Raw genomic sequence first — 14,442 nt, 5'->3', positions numbered from 1 at the left:
TTCTATATCTGAGCCTCAATATCAAATACCCAGGGATTAACTCTTCTCCATCTAACAAGTAAATAATATAACATTCCATGCAGGTGCTCATCATTATACAACTTTTAAACCTTCCTCATCCTACTCCTTCATCTTCTCTTTCAAATTTATTTATTTGAGGATACAATCACAAATCATACAGATATGATTGAGGGGGGACAGGCTTGGCTCAAAACTATTCCATTCCCAAATTTTGAAATGAAAATATTCCTCGATGTCCATGCTAGTCAGCGTAGGAAACATAGTCTTGGAGCCAAAACTCGTACATTCAAAAACATATTTGCCCCATTTTATATGTTCTGAATTGTTTTAGTTATATAAGTCAAGCAATTCTTGAAATCGTTAAAGCCACCTATCTGATCAATTAGCACGCAACTAGTTCCAGATAATTTTAAACGTGGATGCTTCATTGATGTGTTGATTTGTTGCACATGTTTGCTTAGTAGTCTTGTTATTATTCGCAATCTACCCCCGCTCTCTTTTATTGATATATGTAGTATGACAATATCCAAGTGCCTTAGTAGTTCAATAAGGTTTAGTAGTACAAGGTATTATAAATACCTCGACGGTAAGTATGGGCGACGGACAGTATAGTACAGGTGGGTCAATGGCAGGTATAGTGAGGTGCATCCTAGATCGAGAGACTAGGCAAGACTTGGGAGCTTCTCTTCAGCTTCTATCTCTCGACTATGCTCTGCTCTGCCACGGCCTCTGCCTTATCGACCTTCCGTCGAACGAGATGACAGGCTAGCTAAACTCTCACACGCGCACTCATACACACTCCACGACGTACACGTATTTAGACGCTCTAGGCGGCTCGTTTCCAATGGATATTGTATGGGATAGTGCCAGTATTGTACAGAGTACAGGATCCCCCGCTCGTCCGTCCTGAGAACAAGATTAACCCACCACCCTTCCAAGCATCCCTAGATATCTCGGCCAGTTTTACTTGTGTCGACCCCACCCCCTCTCACCCGATCACTGCTAGCCCTTCATCTTTGCATCCGATTTCACAAACTAGAGTTAGATTATCCAACAGCAGCACTTCACCATCAGTATGGCTTATGTCGTGATTTACCCTTCTTGCCATTCCTTACGTTGACTGCTGAGAGTTGTATGAATGGTGCACTCAGTTGAGTCAATGAAGTTACATCCCTGAAATGAATACTATCTCTTCTTACACGTAATGCAAGTTTTCTCACATGAAGTGTTGAAAGAAAAAAGTATCTCAACTCTCTATATTAATTAATGATTTCTAAATAAAGAATATAAATAAATTCTTCGATAATATAACAAGAAAGCACTATTAAAAGAGTATTACCATCCGGTACTATCTACTTTATATGGTTATTATCGAATCTACTATAGATGAATACTCGTGATGTAAATAATGGATTCTTTGTATTTACGAGTACATCTGAAAAGGAAGATACATTTCCAACATCATCGACTGACAACAGCGAGATTCATCTTCTCAATTCTTCTTTAGACCTTCTTGATAAATCAGTAGTGAAAAAACGGAATATGAAAACCAACTTCGATGGTCGAAATCATTGATAAAGTTCTTAAATCAATCGTTGTTAACAAGATTATCAGGTGGGCATCAATGACCCATATTGAATATTCCAGAATGATACGATAATATTTTATTCTAATTCTTAGTTTATACTAACTTCATTACAACAGGAATATTATCTTCATTAATCCCTATCTATAATTTTGCCTCAATCATTAACAACATTGATTTTTAAAACTTACTAGAAAATTGTAAAATATCGGGAAAAATTATTCAATTTTCAAAGTGACGAATAGATTGATTGGTCCATTTCCTTCGCAAATATTCATTGACCCATATGAAAAACAAATGAACTCGGCGCCCAAGTGTACTGCAATAGAGAATGAGAGAGTTTATGAGGTGGAAATGATTCTAACCTGTGCTAACAACCACTAATCGCCTTCATAATGGAATTTTTTCTGCCGCCTGCAGAAGTGTGGCAGTGCAGAGGTCGCATGAGGGAGAAAAATCAACAAAGAATAACAGATTCGGAGCGCTGCTAGAGAGCTTATTCGCTTTTTATTGCCAACCCTTCTCACTGTGGTCGGCTGAAAAAAATGCAAAAAAGGTGTTTTCTTCTCTCGCCCGCTCAGTCGACCTTGTAATAAAGTCTATTATTTTTTAATTGCATTACACAGGTGGTGCGACTCGTCTGTGGGGAATGAAAAAATAATTTACAAGCCGTTTACCGCCCTGCCCTTCAATTATAATTACTTAATTCAGTTTTTTACAACTCGTTCCTTCAATTAGGCCTCCCAGAATGTAAATTCATGTAATCAACACCTCTTCCAACTTTTTTTTTCAAATTGGTTTATCAAGTGGTAGAACATTTTGCATTAATGCTCGTTTTTTATGCCTAAATCAAGAGTTAATTCTCTTTTCAGAACTTTTTATGATGAAGTAGTTCATATTTTACTTATGTTATACTATTATCATTGATAAAATCAAAACACATAGTAATTCTTTGTCTAAACGTTGACACGATAGGTATCGTAGCGCAAAAACAGAAACAAATTAAAATGTAAAAATTTAATAGAAATGTAGAATTTTAAGAAAATTGAGGAAATTTAAATGTAGAAAATTGAGAAAAGTGTAGAAATCATTCAATGAACGAAATTGAATTCATTAGCTTGATCATGTATTTTGTAAATGAATGAGTGAATGATTGGCTCATCAATGTTTTTCTGTTCTCTCAATAGGTCATAGAATATCACTGACAATCTGAAATGGGAATGTTCATTGATGGGTACTGTGGAAGTGAATGAAAAATTGAAATGGAAAAAATTGAAAGTTGCGAGAAGCAACAGGTGAAGTCCGTGTTGACTAATGAAAAATAATCACTGCAACTTGTTTATAGTAGTCGAAACTTTTTTCATTTTCCAGTGATAATAGTATGGAATTGGAAAGAGGCACTGCACTGTTCGACAGACCTAGATGTGCTTGTGTGGAGTGAATTAAAGGGCTGCAGAGGGGAAGTGGGTGAGGGCCGACATTCAGCCGAACTCTATACATATTGTGCATTAGAAGAACAGTGACAGATAATAATTAGAATCACACGCAAGCTCAGGCTCGCGCTCGCCTGCCTACAAGCGAACGCTCGCACGAACGCACCCACACACGCAAAACAGAATTGAACAAAACGCTCTCATACAAATACGAAGTAGAAACGAACGAACAGTACAATAATAAGGAAAACAAGAAGTGAGAGAGTGTAGGAGAATAGTTAGAGAGGGGTAAAATGTTAGCAGCCCCTATATCCCCACCAAAAGCTGGGTTTTCTCACATTTAGCGTTTCCTCGTTATCTGCCATATTCGTTCAACTGGCTTCAGCGCATGCGTCAATTTGTTTATGATGAGACGATTCTTTATACGCATGTTTTGGCTTGGGCGCGTGCGTGCCCCTGTGCGTAGGCAAGAGCTTGGACACTAGTCTCTCCAGAAAAAACTACTACTAATTCATTTTCAAAAATTAAACGGAAACTTTCGAACCTATGCGCCCGCGCGATAATAATACTGTTGGGTGGTGGGGAAGAGGGGTACGCGCAAGCGCGCACTAAATCACAGTCGAACACAAGTTTTCACTCACACCCTTTCTCTCTTATTCTATTGCTTGCTGTATCTCTCGCTCCTCTCAACCTTATGTACAAATAATTAATTATCAAATCGTACATCTTTGTTGCATATTGTATTATTCAACAAATTATTCAATATTTTTTAATGATATGTAATAATCTAAAATATTTTACTAAGTTGAGATGTGAGATAAAGTACCAGCTAATAGTTTGGCTATATGATTAATAAATAATTGAATGGGGAGATCATGTACTCCGTACTCTCGACCCAATTCCACTGATCGGACAAATTGTTGAACTGTTGAGCACAAATAAATGTCTACGATAAAAATTAAAATTCTAACAAGAAAAATAATAGAAGTATTTCTAAAAAGGGCAGAAACAATGTAATCTTGAAATGAATCATAGGTTGAAAGAATTTGCTAATAAACGTTTTCTATACATCATCCAATTAAAAAAATAGATAAATAACAATATGGAGTTTAATAATATTGAAAAATAGTTGTATAAATGATATGATGGCATGGGATATCGAAGTTTGAGCATTAACTTCATCGACTCTCTTAAACGGCATCTTATGCATTTCAGAGCAATTCTTTAGAGATTTAGATTTTTCTGAATTTGAACATATCAAAGAATATATTATTAAGGTTGCATTAATGTGGGAATCATACAAAGGTTGCTCAGTTGCACTAGTGAGGAAGCTGGGCGTTTGATTGAACATTGCAGTCTGATATGAATAAGTATCAAGTTGGATAGAGAAAAGAGCACTAGAGAACTTAGTATGCCCGTCAGAGATATTGGTGCTTACGTAGCTAGTTATTCACGCGACTTGTCCAGGCAACTGCACACTGTTGTTCATTTCCATATAAGCGAATTCAGGATAGGAATCATACTGGAACTGGAATCGATAAATTACATCTCGATCGGACGTCGGACGTGGAAGTCAAGAAATCCAGAACAGAAACAGCTATTAAGTTGGCCATAAATCTAGAGCCCCCTCCCTACTCCTCAGTTTGACTGCCTGCCTATCTTCCCCCTCCTCTCACCATTCTGATGTTCTCCCTCAGAATGAATGAATTCTCGACGCAAATTACATGCCAATTATCTATTTACATGGGAATATCTCCTCATTCGTCCGTCGCTGTATCCTGAATACTTAATTCGCCAGCGTCGAAAAATTGCGAATTCTTACCTGTATAATAAGGAATTGCAAAGATCTGGTGCTTTTGATAAGGGACCGCATTAGAATTTTGCAAATATCAATCATTCATGGACTCATAAACGGCCAAACAGGTGTGGGATGTTGATATTCTCATACTGTATTGAAGGAAAAATGAAATGAACATAAATAAAAACAGTAGAATTCATCTATGAAATTAGTCTCAAGAATAAATGTTCCTTCAATTTAATGATATCCTTTGGTTTATTCAACTGAGTTGATTGATAAGGACTTTAGTGCTGTGAAAAAGTATCTGTTTTTGTAGGAAACACTCACATGAACATTGCATTTTTACAGCTTTTAATGCTACGAATTCTTCTAATAATTATGATTAATGATAGTATTCAACAGAAATTTTCTCCAGGCATCAGCTTCTCTGATTCTCAATTCTTTTGTTTAAGCTTCAATTTCCATCTTCTTTTTCGTTATATGTCTTTAAATTATTATTACTTTCCTTGCCCTATTACCATAGGTAAGGAAAGTAGGCCTATTACTTTCCAAAAAAATTTAAGGTACCCTAATTTAATGTTTTCTATACGTTTCAAGGTCCCCTGAGTCCAAAAACATGATTTTTGGGTGTGTGTGTGTGTGTGTGTGTGTGTGTGTGTGTGTGTGTGTGTGTGTGTGTGTGTGTGTGTGTGTGTGTGTGTGTTGTGTGTGTGTGTGTGTGTGTGTGTGTGTGTGTGCGTACAAACGTAGAAGTCTGTGTTTTTCTACTTAGATTTTTTGCATATTTCAACTTTTATCTCAAAAACTACTCACACTACAGCTTCCAGACTAGTTTTATTCAATTTTTCAGATATTTTTACATATGAATCCAGCATAAGTTTTTCAAAAACTAGTCCCCAAACAATTCAGCATCACCAGAGGAACTGAATTCCGGGAGAAATCTTTCATCCTGTATAGCTCGCTGATGGAGCGTTTATGGATGTATATGTTTATTGGATTCTTTTTTCTTTTTTTTACCTTTACTATCACGTATTGAATTATTCAACCATAATTAAGAATCACCCTGTATATCAGCTCTATTAACTAGCATGAGTCTCCTCCCTGAGAAACTAACAGGGGGTCCACCCCATCCTTGAGAAATTTACTTTGTAACCTCCTTCTCGTGCTTGAGATAGGTGGGTAGAGCATTTTATTCAAAAGAACACACGTCGATATTTTATTTGTAGAACAGCTATTTTGACAACTTTTAAAAAATCCTCAAATTTCATAATTCAAACAAAGGAAAATGTACTCTGAAAACAATAACAATAGTATAATCGTAGTTTTAATAAAATTATTTAGCCGCCAATCGGCATAATGTTATTCCCCTAGATTATCCTCGTTTAAGAATGAGGCTTATAGATCAATGAGCAAGGAAAGTTGTGTGAGTGTACCACACCAGATTTTTTTTCCTATGTTACAGTAAAATGATAGCACACTCTCATCATCATTCCTTTAATAACAAGTTATATATATATATATATAGGAATCAGTCATTCAAGTTCCAAACAGTTCATGGATTTTTTTTATTCTCATAGTAATTTTAATTACAGAATTTGTTACATTTTTTACTTAGTGGACTAGTACTATTGTTCAAGTAGATTGCAATCTGGAGCATGTCGCCTCACAATCATAATTATAGACACATACTGATGTCGAGTATAACTTAAGTTAGGCTAGCCTATGTACTAATGAGTATGAGACTGGTGACATTGCAGGGTTGGTGAGTATGTGTATGTGTATGTATGTAAGGGTGTGTGTGAGGGTGGGTGGATGGTAGGCGGCAGGCGACATGACTCGTGATCTATATGAGGGTGTGTGGGGACTGATCGTGTGTGTGAGTGAGTGTGTGTTCGCGAATGTGCGGGTGCATTTTTTATTCGATTCGGAGATCGACGCTTTATAAAATGTGTATGATGGTGAGGGGATGGTGAGGGATGGCTAGGGGGGTTGGACGCGCGTGTGCGCGCACGGTCGAGGGGGTTGGAATTGAAAACGGTGGCAGGTTGAGAGTGCAGAGAGTTGGGGTTCGGGGGATGAGGGACGGTTTCGCAGAAGAGGGGAGACTAGTTTTGCAATTTTGCAAACGGCCGACGTTGGGGTGGGGGGCTTGGCCGGCCAATTGCATCGCCCAGTCGAACACTACATGCATACAAGTGCAGTTTGCTGCATCGAAGAGTTGCGAGGTGCTCACCGCACGCGTGAAGGTGCTCACTGCCCGTTTTTGCAACGCTTTTTCTAGCGATCGGGCTCAGTTTTTTCGAGTATTTCGCAAGCAAGTCGCGCCGACTTCTCGGGTGTGTCTTCAGCTTGCATCTGTGCCTTGGAACTGTGCGTCTGACAAGGAGCCTTCACGCCAGGCGACGGGTCTCCCCACCGCTCGACTCAAAACTCAACTTTGCCGCGCCACTTCGACTTGTCTTGAACTTCTCTCTCACTCGCTCCACTCTCAACTGCCCTCGTGCTCCTCCACTTTTCCTTCACTTTTAACCACCTCCTTCTTCACCAGCGTCACAACCACCTTCTTTCTCACCCCGTCTTCTTCCTTCCGGCTCTGAAAAAGCTGTTGTTTCTGCGTCGCCGCCGAAAGCCGCTCCCCATACTAGTCTATCAACTAACACAACATATCTATATTTAATAAGGGAACATATTATTTCTAAGTGAGTTTATCAATTTTCAAAAATTATCCATATTCCGTTAAAAACAAGTTGATTGAAAAAAAAAATTTGATAGTTGGAAACCTACATTACAATCAGCAATACCCTAGACTACAGTTTGAGTTATATCATTTTATAGCATTTGTTTTGAATATTGAATTCTTGAATAATCTCTTTTCATGACAACTGTAGTTGCTTTTCGAACGAAAAAAGTTGTTCGTGATTAAGAAAGCTAGGAACTTAGAAAACCTCCACCCCAACCCTCTCCACTAATGAGTTCAGATTCAATTCCATCTAATCTTCAAATCAGTGTTCTCATCCAATCTTTTGAAAGTCGTGCTGTCAATGTTGTTTTTTATAATTTGTGAAAAGTGTAGTATACTAAGATCTACTTTTAGCTCATAGATTGAAGAGACGTCTAGTGTCTAGCCATTGTATAGTTCTCTAATGCGTCATTGATGACGCATTATATCTCAATCTGGATTGTCATTCTTCAAGATAGGTCATATCAAGAAACTTGTCCGTTTCTCAAGAAACTTCGAACTTCAAAAATTCCATCTCATGCAAATTATCAAATTAACGAATCTCATGAAAACTTTCTTGAGAAACAGTGTTTCAAGTGCTCTCTGTAGAATCAATGTTTTCAAGGCAAGGTTCTTTGGAAGTTTCGAGTAGAATTTATAATTTGTAGAAATTTTGACCATTCAAAACTTTTTCAAATCTAACCAATCTCACTCTGTGTTCAAAGGATCAGATAAAAATGGAGCTTTCAAAGTCTAAATCTCATCCTCAATTCAATACAGTATCTGCAGATCACATATTTTGAGAAGTTTGAGAATATGTTAACATAATTTTTTCACTCTTTATCTATGATTCAATATCAGCTTGAACTAAGTAGGCCAGTCTATTGTTTATTGCTTTAGATTTGAGATATTTTCGGTTTCTTATTCACGTGGAATTCATTTTTGGCTCAATATATTGAATCAGATAGCCTACTGTACTGATTTTTCAATGATCTGTCCACACACAAGTCCATTGGTTCGGCTCTTTACGAAACAGCTGAATTGAATAGAAGATTTGAACTTAATTACATTTTTCAAGCAATTGTTTCTGGTGAAGTATTCTTGAGGCTATTTGAGCGTACAGGCCTACGAGTGATTCCATAAATCCACAAAATTCCTAAATATTGGGAAACAACTTCTCTCAACTTGAAATTTCTTTAAGTTACTTATTCTCTCGGATGATTTAATAAGTTCTTCCAACACTATAATTATTTTGCACTGTTGTGGAATGAATAGGATGATATTCCAATTCAAAGCAAATATTGCAAAATAGTGTTCCAAAAAAGACATACCAAAAATAATGCAGGCTTGCCAATATATATATTTTTAAAATTTACTTGACAATGAAATGTTTGATCCGAATTTATATTGGGTATACATTTTTTTGGTATTTATCATGGATAGAAACTCAAAATTGGATATTTGGAACTTTGAAAAGTAATTTATTCAAATTTTATGGGGAACTTTTCGACAATTGAAATGTTTCGTATGCTTCACATTGACAATGACTCAATTTCTAGAAACTAGATTTCTCTTACATCAATTGTCACGTGCTAGTGACTGGAACACTAAGAATATGAATGCTCGTTTCTTCAACTCCGATTTCTTGTGAATACTTTCCATAGCTCATTATGAGCTTGGAATGTATCATAGCTCCAAATTGGAATTTGAAAATTTTCTGGTTGATTTTTATTATGAAATTGACAATATACATTAGTTTGAGAGTTCTTCAATGAATAATTCCTCCCAAAATAAAATACTTATTCTCAAATAATCAAACATTTTCGAATGTTTCATAATTGATAGAATGTTATGCTCTGCATAATAATTGTTCTTGGAGAAATTGATTCAATTGTAACATTTTTTGAATGACAAAGGTTTGGAGTTATACTGTATAATATTTCTAATAGTGGACATGACTTGCCCACCGAAGACTAAACAGTTAACATAATATATCACTCGATGAGTGTTCCAAAACACTTGATATTTTATTCAAATATCTATTGGAAAAAACGAATCTATCTTCACATTATTTACATGGTGAATAGTATTTCCAGATACCATCATAAATCTCTCCGTGATTATCCTTTTTTCATAGAACCAGCCTTCATTATTTTTTCTATAAGAATCTCCCATGAAGTTCACCAATGATTCAGATATCAAATTTTAGGAAGTAGTCAACCACTCCAATAAAATCTTTTGAAAACCCTCAATATTGAGATCAATTTATATAATATTATTGGGAATTTCATTCAGAAAATTCCAACTATTGCACCAAATCTATGGCATTTGTCAAAACTTTCTTCAAAAATATCTCATACGTGAATCATTTGAGCCCTGGTGATGGAATAATCTAAATTCAGAAACAAGAAACAAAAACACTACTTATACTTCTTTCTTAAGCGACCAATATCAAATGATACAATTCCTAAAGTGTTTTTGGAGTAGAAGAATATAATAAACCATCTTAGGATAATCTCAAAAGAGAATGATCATCCTTCAAATGTAAGCTCTAATCTCGTCTTCAACCAGTTCCATGGATAGCTTGATGCGTTATAATTTAATGAATTGATGACAATTGCCAAACATAACCGAGATTTCCAAACTTTGTGGACAGTTGTTGAATTGTGAATGAGTTCAATGGCGAATGAAATGAACTTATCTCATTTGGGAGCAGCCGATGATCACCAAACACGTTTATGTTCTCCCCTTTTTACAAGTACACTCTGACATATTCTGTCACTGGTGTAGATCACACATTGCAAGAGCATTATTGAATACATGCCTCGTACTCAAATAATACATTGGATCGTCATTCAATTGTGTTTCATTGCCAGAGCATTGTTGAATACATGCCTAATACTCACATAATATATTGAATCGTTCTACAGTTCTGTAAACTACATTCATTCACACTAAATATTTCCCGTGGTACCAAATCAGTTGATAAACAGAACCTGATTCTGATACGGAAGCTCATGGCTATCCTCTAACTCATGTTACGTTACTTTTATGAGACTCTTCTACCATGAGTATTGGTTTTTACATGGAAAAGTCCGGCACTGGAGCATAAATTATTGTTGTCTACTTCTAATCACTCCAAATTAAATTCGATTTGATGACTCGGACTGATCTTGGAATTTAATTTCAATGGTAACATCATTGTTAGATTCATTGTTGATGAGACCTAGGAAATATTTTTACTGTCAAAAAGGATGATAACACTGAAAGAGGGTTGAATATATTATATTCAATATAATTAATACAATTATATTATATTCAATATTATATATATTCAACCCTCTTTCAGTGTTATCATCTTTTTGGACAGTGAAAATATTTCCCAAGTCTCATCAACAATGAATCTAGCAATGATGTTATCATAGAAATTAGATTCCAACATCAGTCCTAGTCATCAAATCGGGTCATCAATTTCATTTGGGGTGATTAAAAGTATAGAGATTATAGAGATTATAGTGCGGGTTTCACTTTGATAGGAGTGAAGTAATTGTGGCTTTTAGATTGATATAAATTTATGCGAATATATGATATGACAATGCGAATCATTCTACGTATTTGGACATTACTTGCAAATGCTTCAATCCACATCCAACTTCTGAAGAATTTTGGAATATCTTCTTCCGTATAGGTTCACTCGTAGTTTTAAAAATCACAATACAGATTTCAGAAAACCAGAATGAGAAAATACGTCAGTTTCTGACTCCAATTTTTTTTATTAAAAACTTTTTTGGAATATGAATAACGATAATACATAAAATTCAAATAGTTTGAATAATGGGATGATTGCTAAAAACTTTAAAATTCCAAAATCTCAAGTCAAAATTTTATTTCGATGTTTTTTAGTACAAATGATAGTAGTTGGAAAATTATAGTAGTCGTTTTCATGCGTGGAGTGTATTTTCAAAAAAAAAAAACGTTTTCTTAGTTATACTTTTATTGCTTTTGATCCACTCAGATTTTCATTTCGGGAAAATTGTCAAGTTAATAATCCTAAAGTCAGCTTCAATCCCAAACCAATGATAGTTATTATCAGTCAGATCTTGATCCTTAAACTTGTAATGAGGGAACAAAATAATCAACTCCAAGAAAATAATTGATCATAATTTCTATCCCTACTTTCCTTCTGTAAATACTAATTTGAATTTCACTTTAGAAGTGATCTCCACTTTTGTAGTGTGTTCAGAACCGGAAATTAAGTATGATAAGTTGGAGAGAAAGAGAGCGTGAGAAGGGAGGGACAAGTGAAGTGTGTGTGGCGACGAAGCGGCGGCGGCGGCGGTGACTTAGCACCCTAGGCGAGAAGGCCCAACAGGACGCTAGGCGACAGGCGACTGACGCAGTTTTGCTTTTCAGGTTGGAAGATGGCGCGCATGGATCATCTCAGTCAGTCATCGATGTAAAGAAGCTATGATATTGAAATTCGGAGACTATTGGACAATTCATTTTGCAAAGACTCCTATAAAACAAGTGTTATAATAGACAAACAGGCCTTGGTGCGAACTATAGACACAGTGTGCTTTGTGTGTGAAATGGTGATAAGGTAATAGCTCCACGTCATAGAACTTATATGATGACTGGACCCGGGCAGATGTAAGCCCAGCCCAGCCATAAGAATACCGACGAGGGGCTAATCCCCCAAAAGGACAGAAAAAACCTCCATGCAGTAACCACTAAGTAACTAACCCTTTTACAGGCTCCAACCCTACCCTCAAATACCATCCCTTCCTCAAGTATAAACGGGCCCCTAATCCAACTGTTCAGTACGAATTCCAAAAACGGCATCCTTCCACACCATTCAATCAAGACAAAACAAAAAATTACCCCCTAAATTCGAAATCAAAAAGCACTCGCAAAAATAAAGTTACTCGGTGTTCTAAAGAAAATAAAAAAGCGGTTTATTATTAAAAAATTATATGTTTACGAGAAAAGAAATTCTATGTGCCTAAATATTTAGAGAGAAAAATTTAAATTTTTAAAAAGTATTTTCCATTCGTCCAAAAAAGAAAACAAGTTTTAATCGTTTATTATTAAGGCCTACAGTTTGTAATGTGTTGTGGAACTGTTGAATTATAAACTGCAAGACATTTGTCAACTGAAGAAAAGCACTGTGTAGATTAATACAAGTAAATATAGGAGTCCAACTTGTGATACAAAATGGTTGTGATAATATTTTTCTAAGTATTAAACATAAAAAACTATTTAGACTGTTAATCGTAGCCTAACAGAAACGCTGTAGAATCGTGATGCTATCGCGTTGTTCCATCAACGACCAATCTTACCACAAGGAGAACCCTCTGGACATCAACTGCTGTCGATACTGCCTCACGCCCATCTGCTTGTCTCCCACAAAGGTGAGTCCACCAAATCCACCAAAACCTCATTTCTTACTGTTGTCACTTAAAGGTACTGTATGCCCTGTTCTAGTGATTTCACCAGAGATGATACTTGTAGTATGTCTATAATCAGTCGTCATGAGAACCCACGTCATTAAAGGCGACACGACTTCGTATTGACAGCAAACAAGGATCCTTGGACGCATGTGGATTCTAACATCAACTTCATTGAATTATATCCAATCCACAAAGAGAAAAGCAACAAGAGAATGATGGAATATACTTTCTGTTCTTTAAATAACTGGTCATCCATGAAAAATGTTGAAAAACTTTCTATAATTCAACGAATAAGTAGAGCACTGGGTGAAACAAGAATAATAAATTCAATCGAACTTCAATCATTTGGTGGTCAACTTCAAGGCCTAAATTATAGACACCCAAAACTTACTACAGAAGAATCGATGTATTTGGGAAATGAACTCTGATTATTCATTCAATAGTTTTTGTGTTGCTTGAGCTACATACAATATTATTGTAAATCAAAAGACAAATTAAAGTAGTTAACCTGGAAATGAATGTTCAAGTGTCTCCTCCAGGCCTGGCAAAAGCGTGTATTACTCACAAGGGCATAAAAGCCTATAATTGTACACGCATGTTTCCGGATAGCGTGAAACCCTTGGAAAGCCTTTCTTGGAGCTTCACAATTGAGTAACGCTTATGAAAGAAGACACTTGATTTCAAGAAAAAAGCGTTACTTTCAATAAACAAATATCAACGGTATTTGAGAAAACCATGTCGATAATAAAATCGATTTGATATATTGAGGATCTCCAGTTAGTGGAATGAAAATATCTCTGGGGGATCCCTTTTGTTGCTTTTTTACTCAACTTAGGCTATTTCTTATTAAAAAATATATTATTCAATAGATAAATAATCAAAATTCCAGAAGTATCAATTATTAACAATAGTTCAAAGAATAGAATTCACTTGACTCCCACTTTTTGAAAATTTTGAAAAATTCCCACTTTTGATGCTCCAACACTTTATTTTTCATTCTCTACTCCAACTAAAGGTACAGTATTGGAATGTCTACCCAATTATAATATTGTCTTCATTCCAGTTTTTTTTAATCTTTATGAAGTTAATTGATCTATTTACAATTTCACGGAAAACCTTGGATTTGTATTATGAGTGATAATACTTCACCGCGTATTGTAGAGTTTTCTCTCAGCAGAAATGTTTGGGAAGACTCTGTTGATAGTTCTGAAACGACAGACTGTAAAGCGAGTACATTACAGTTCAATTTTTGCATTCAAATTCGTTTACATTGTTCTCGAATTGAATTTGAACAAATGTAGGTTCATAGAGTAGAATAATTATTCAACAGGACATCACTTCTACTACTTGAAGTAGAGTAGTTTTGATAAGTGTTGATGTCAGAGTATGATACGATTAGTTTCGAAGTGGAAATAAGTTGGAAGCTAGGCAGGCAG

The 14,442-nt window shown here is 35.8% G+C and overlaps 1 protein-coding gene across 1 annotated transcript in view; it reads left to right on the top strand.

Annotated features, from left to right (window-relative positions):
- The first annotated feature begins 7,040 nt into the window (after positions 1–7,040).
- Positions 7,041–14,442, top strand: part of LOC111043827 — a 152,976-nt gene continuing 145,574 nt past the window's right edge. Inside the window, exons 1-2 of the mRNA XM_039429555.1 lie at positions 7,041–7,536; positions 11,970–12,967. The gene's annotated coding sequence lies outside the window, so the exon portion shown is untranslated. The remainder of the gene's footprint in view (positions 7,537–11,969; positions 12,968–14,442) is intronic.

This window comes from Nilaparvata lugens, chromosome 1 (genome assembly GCF_014356525.2).
Source record: "Nilaparvata lugens isolate BPH chromosome 1, ASM1435652v1, whole genome shotgun sequence".
Classification (NCBI taxonomy): Eukaryota; Metazoa; Arthropoda; class Insecta; order Hemiptera; family Delphacidae; genus Nilaparvata; species Nilaparvata lugens.
Note: the sequence above shows the minus strand (reverse complement) of the source record. Positions and strands in the feature narration are given on the sequence as shown.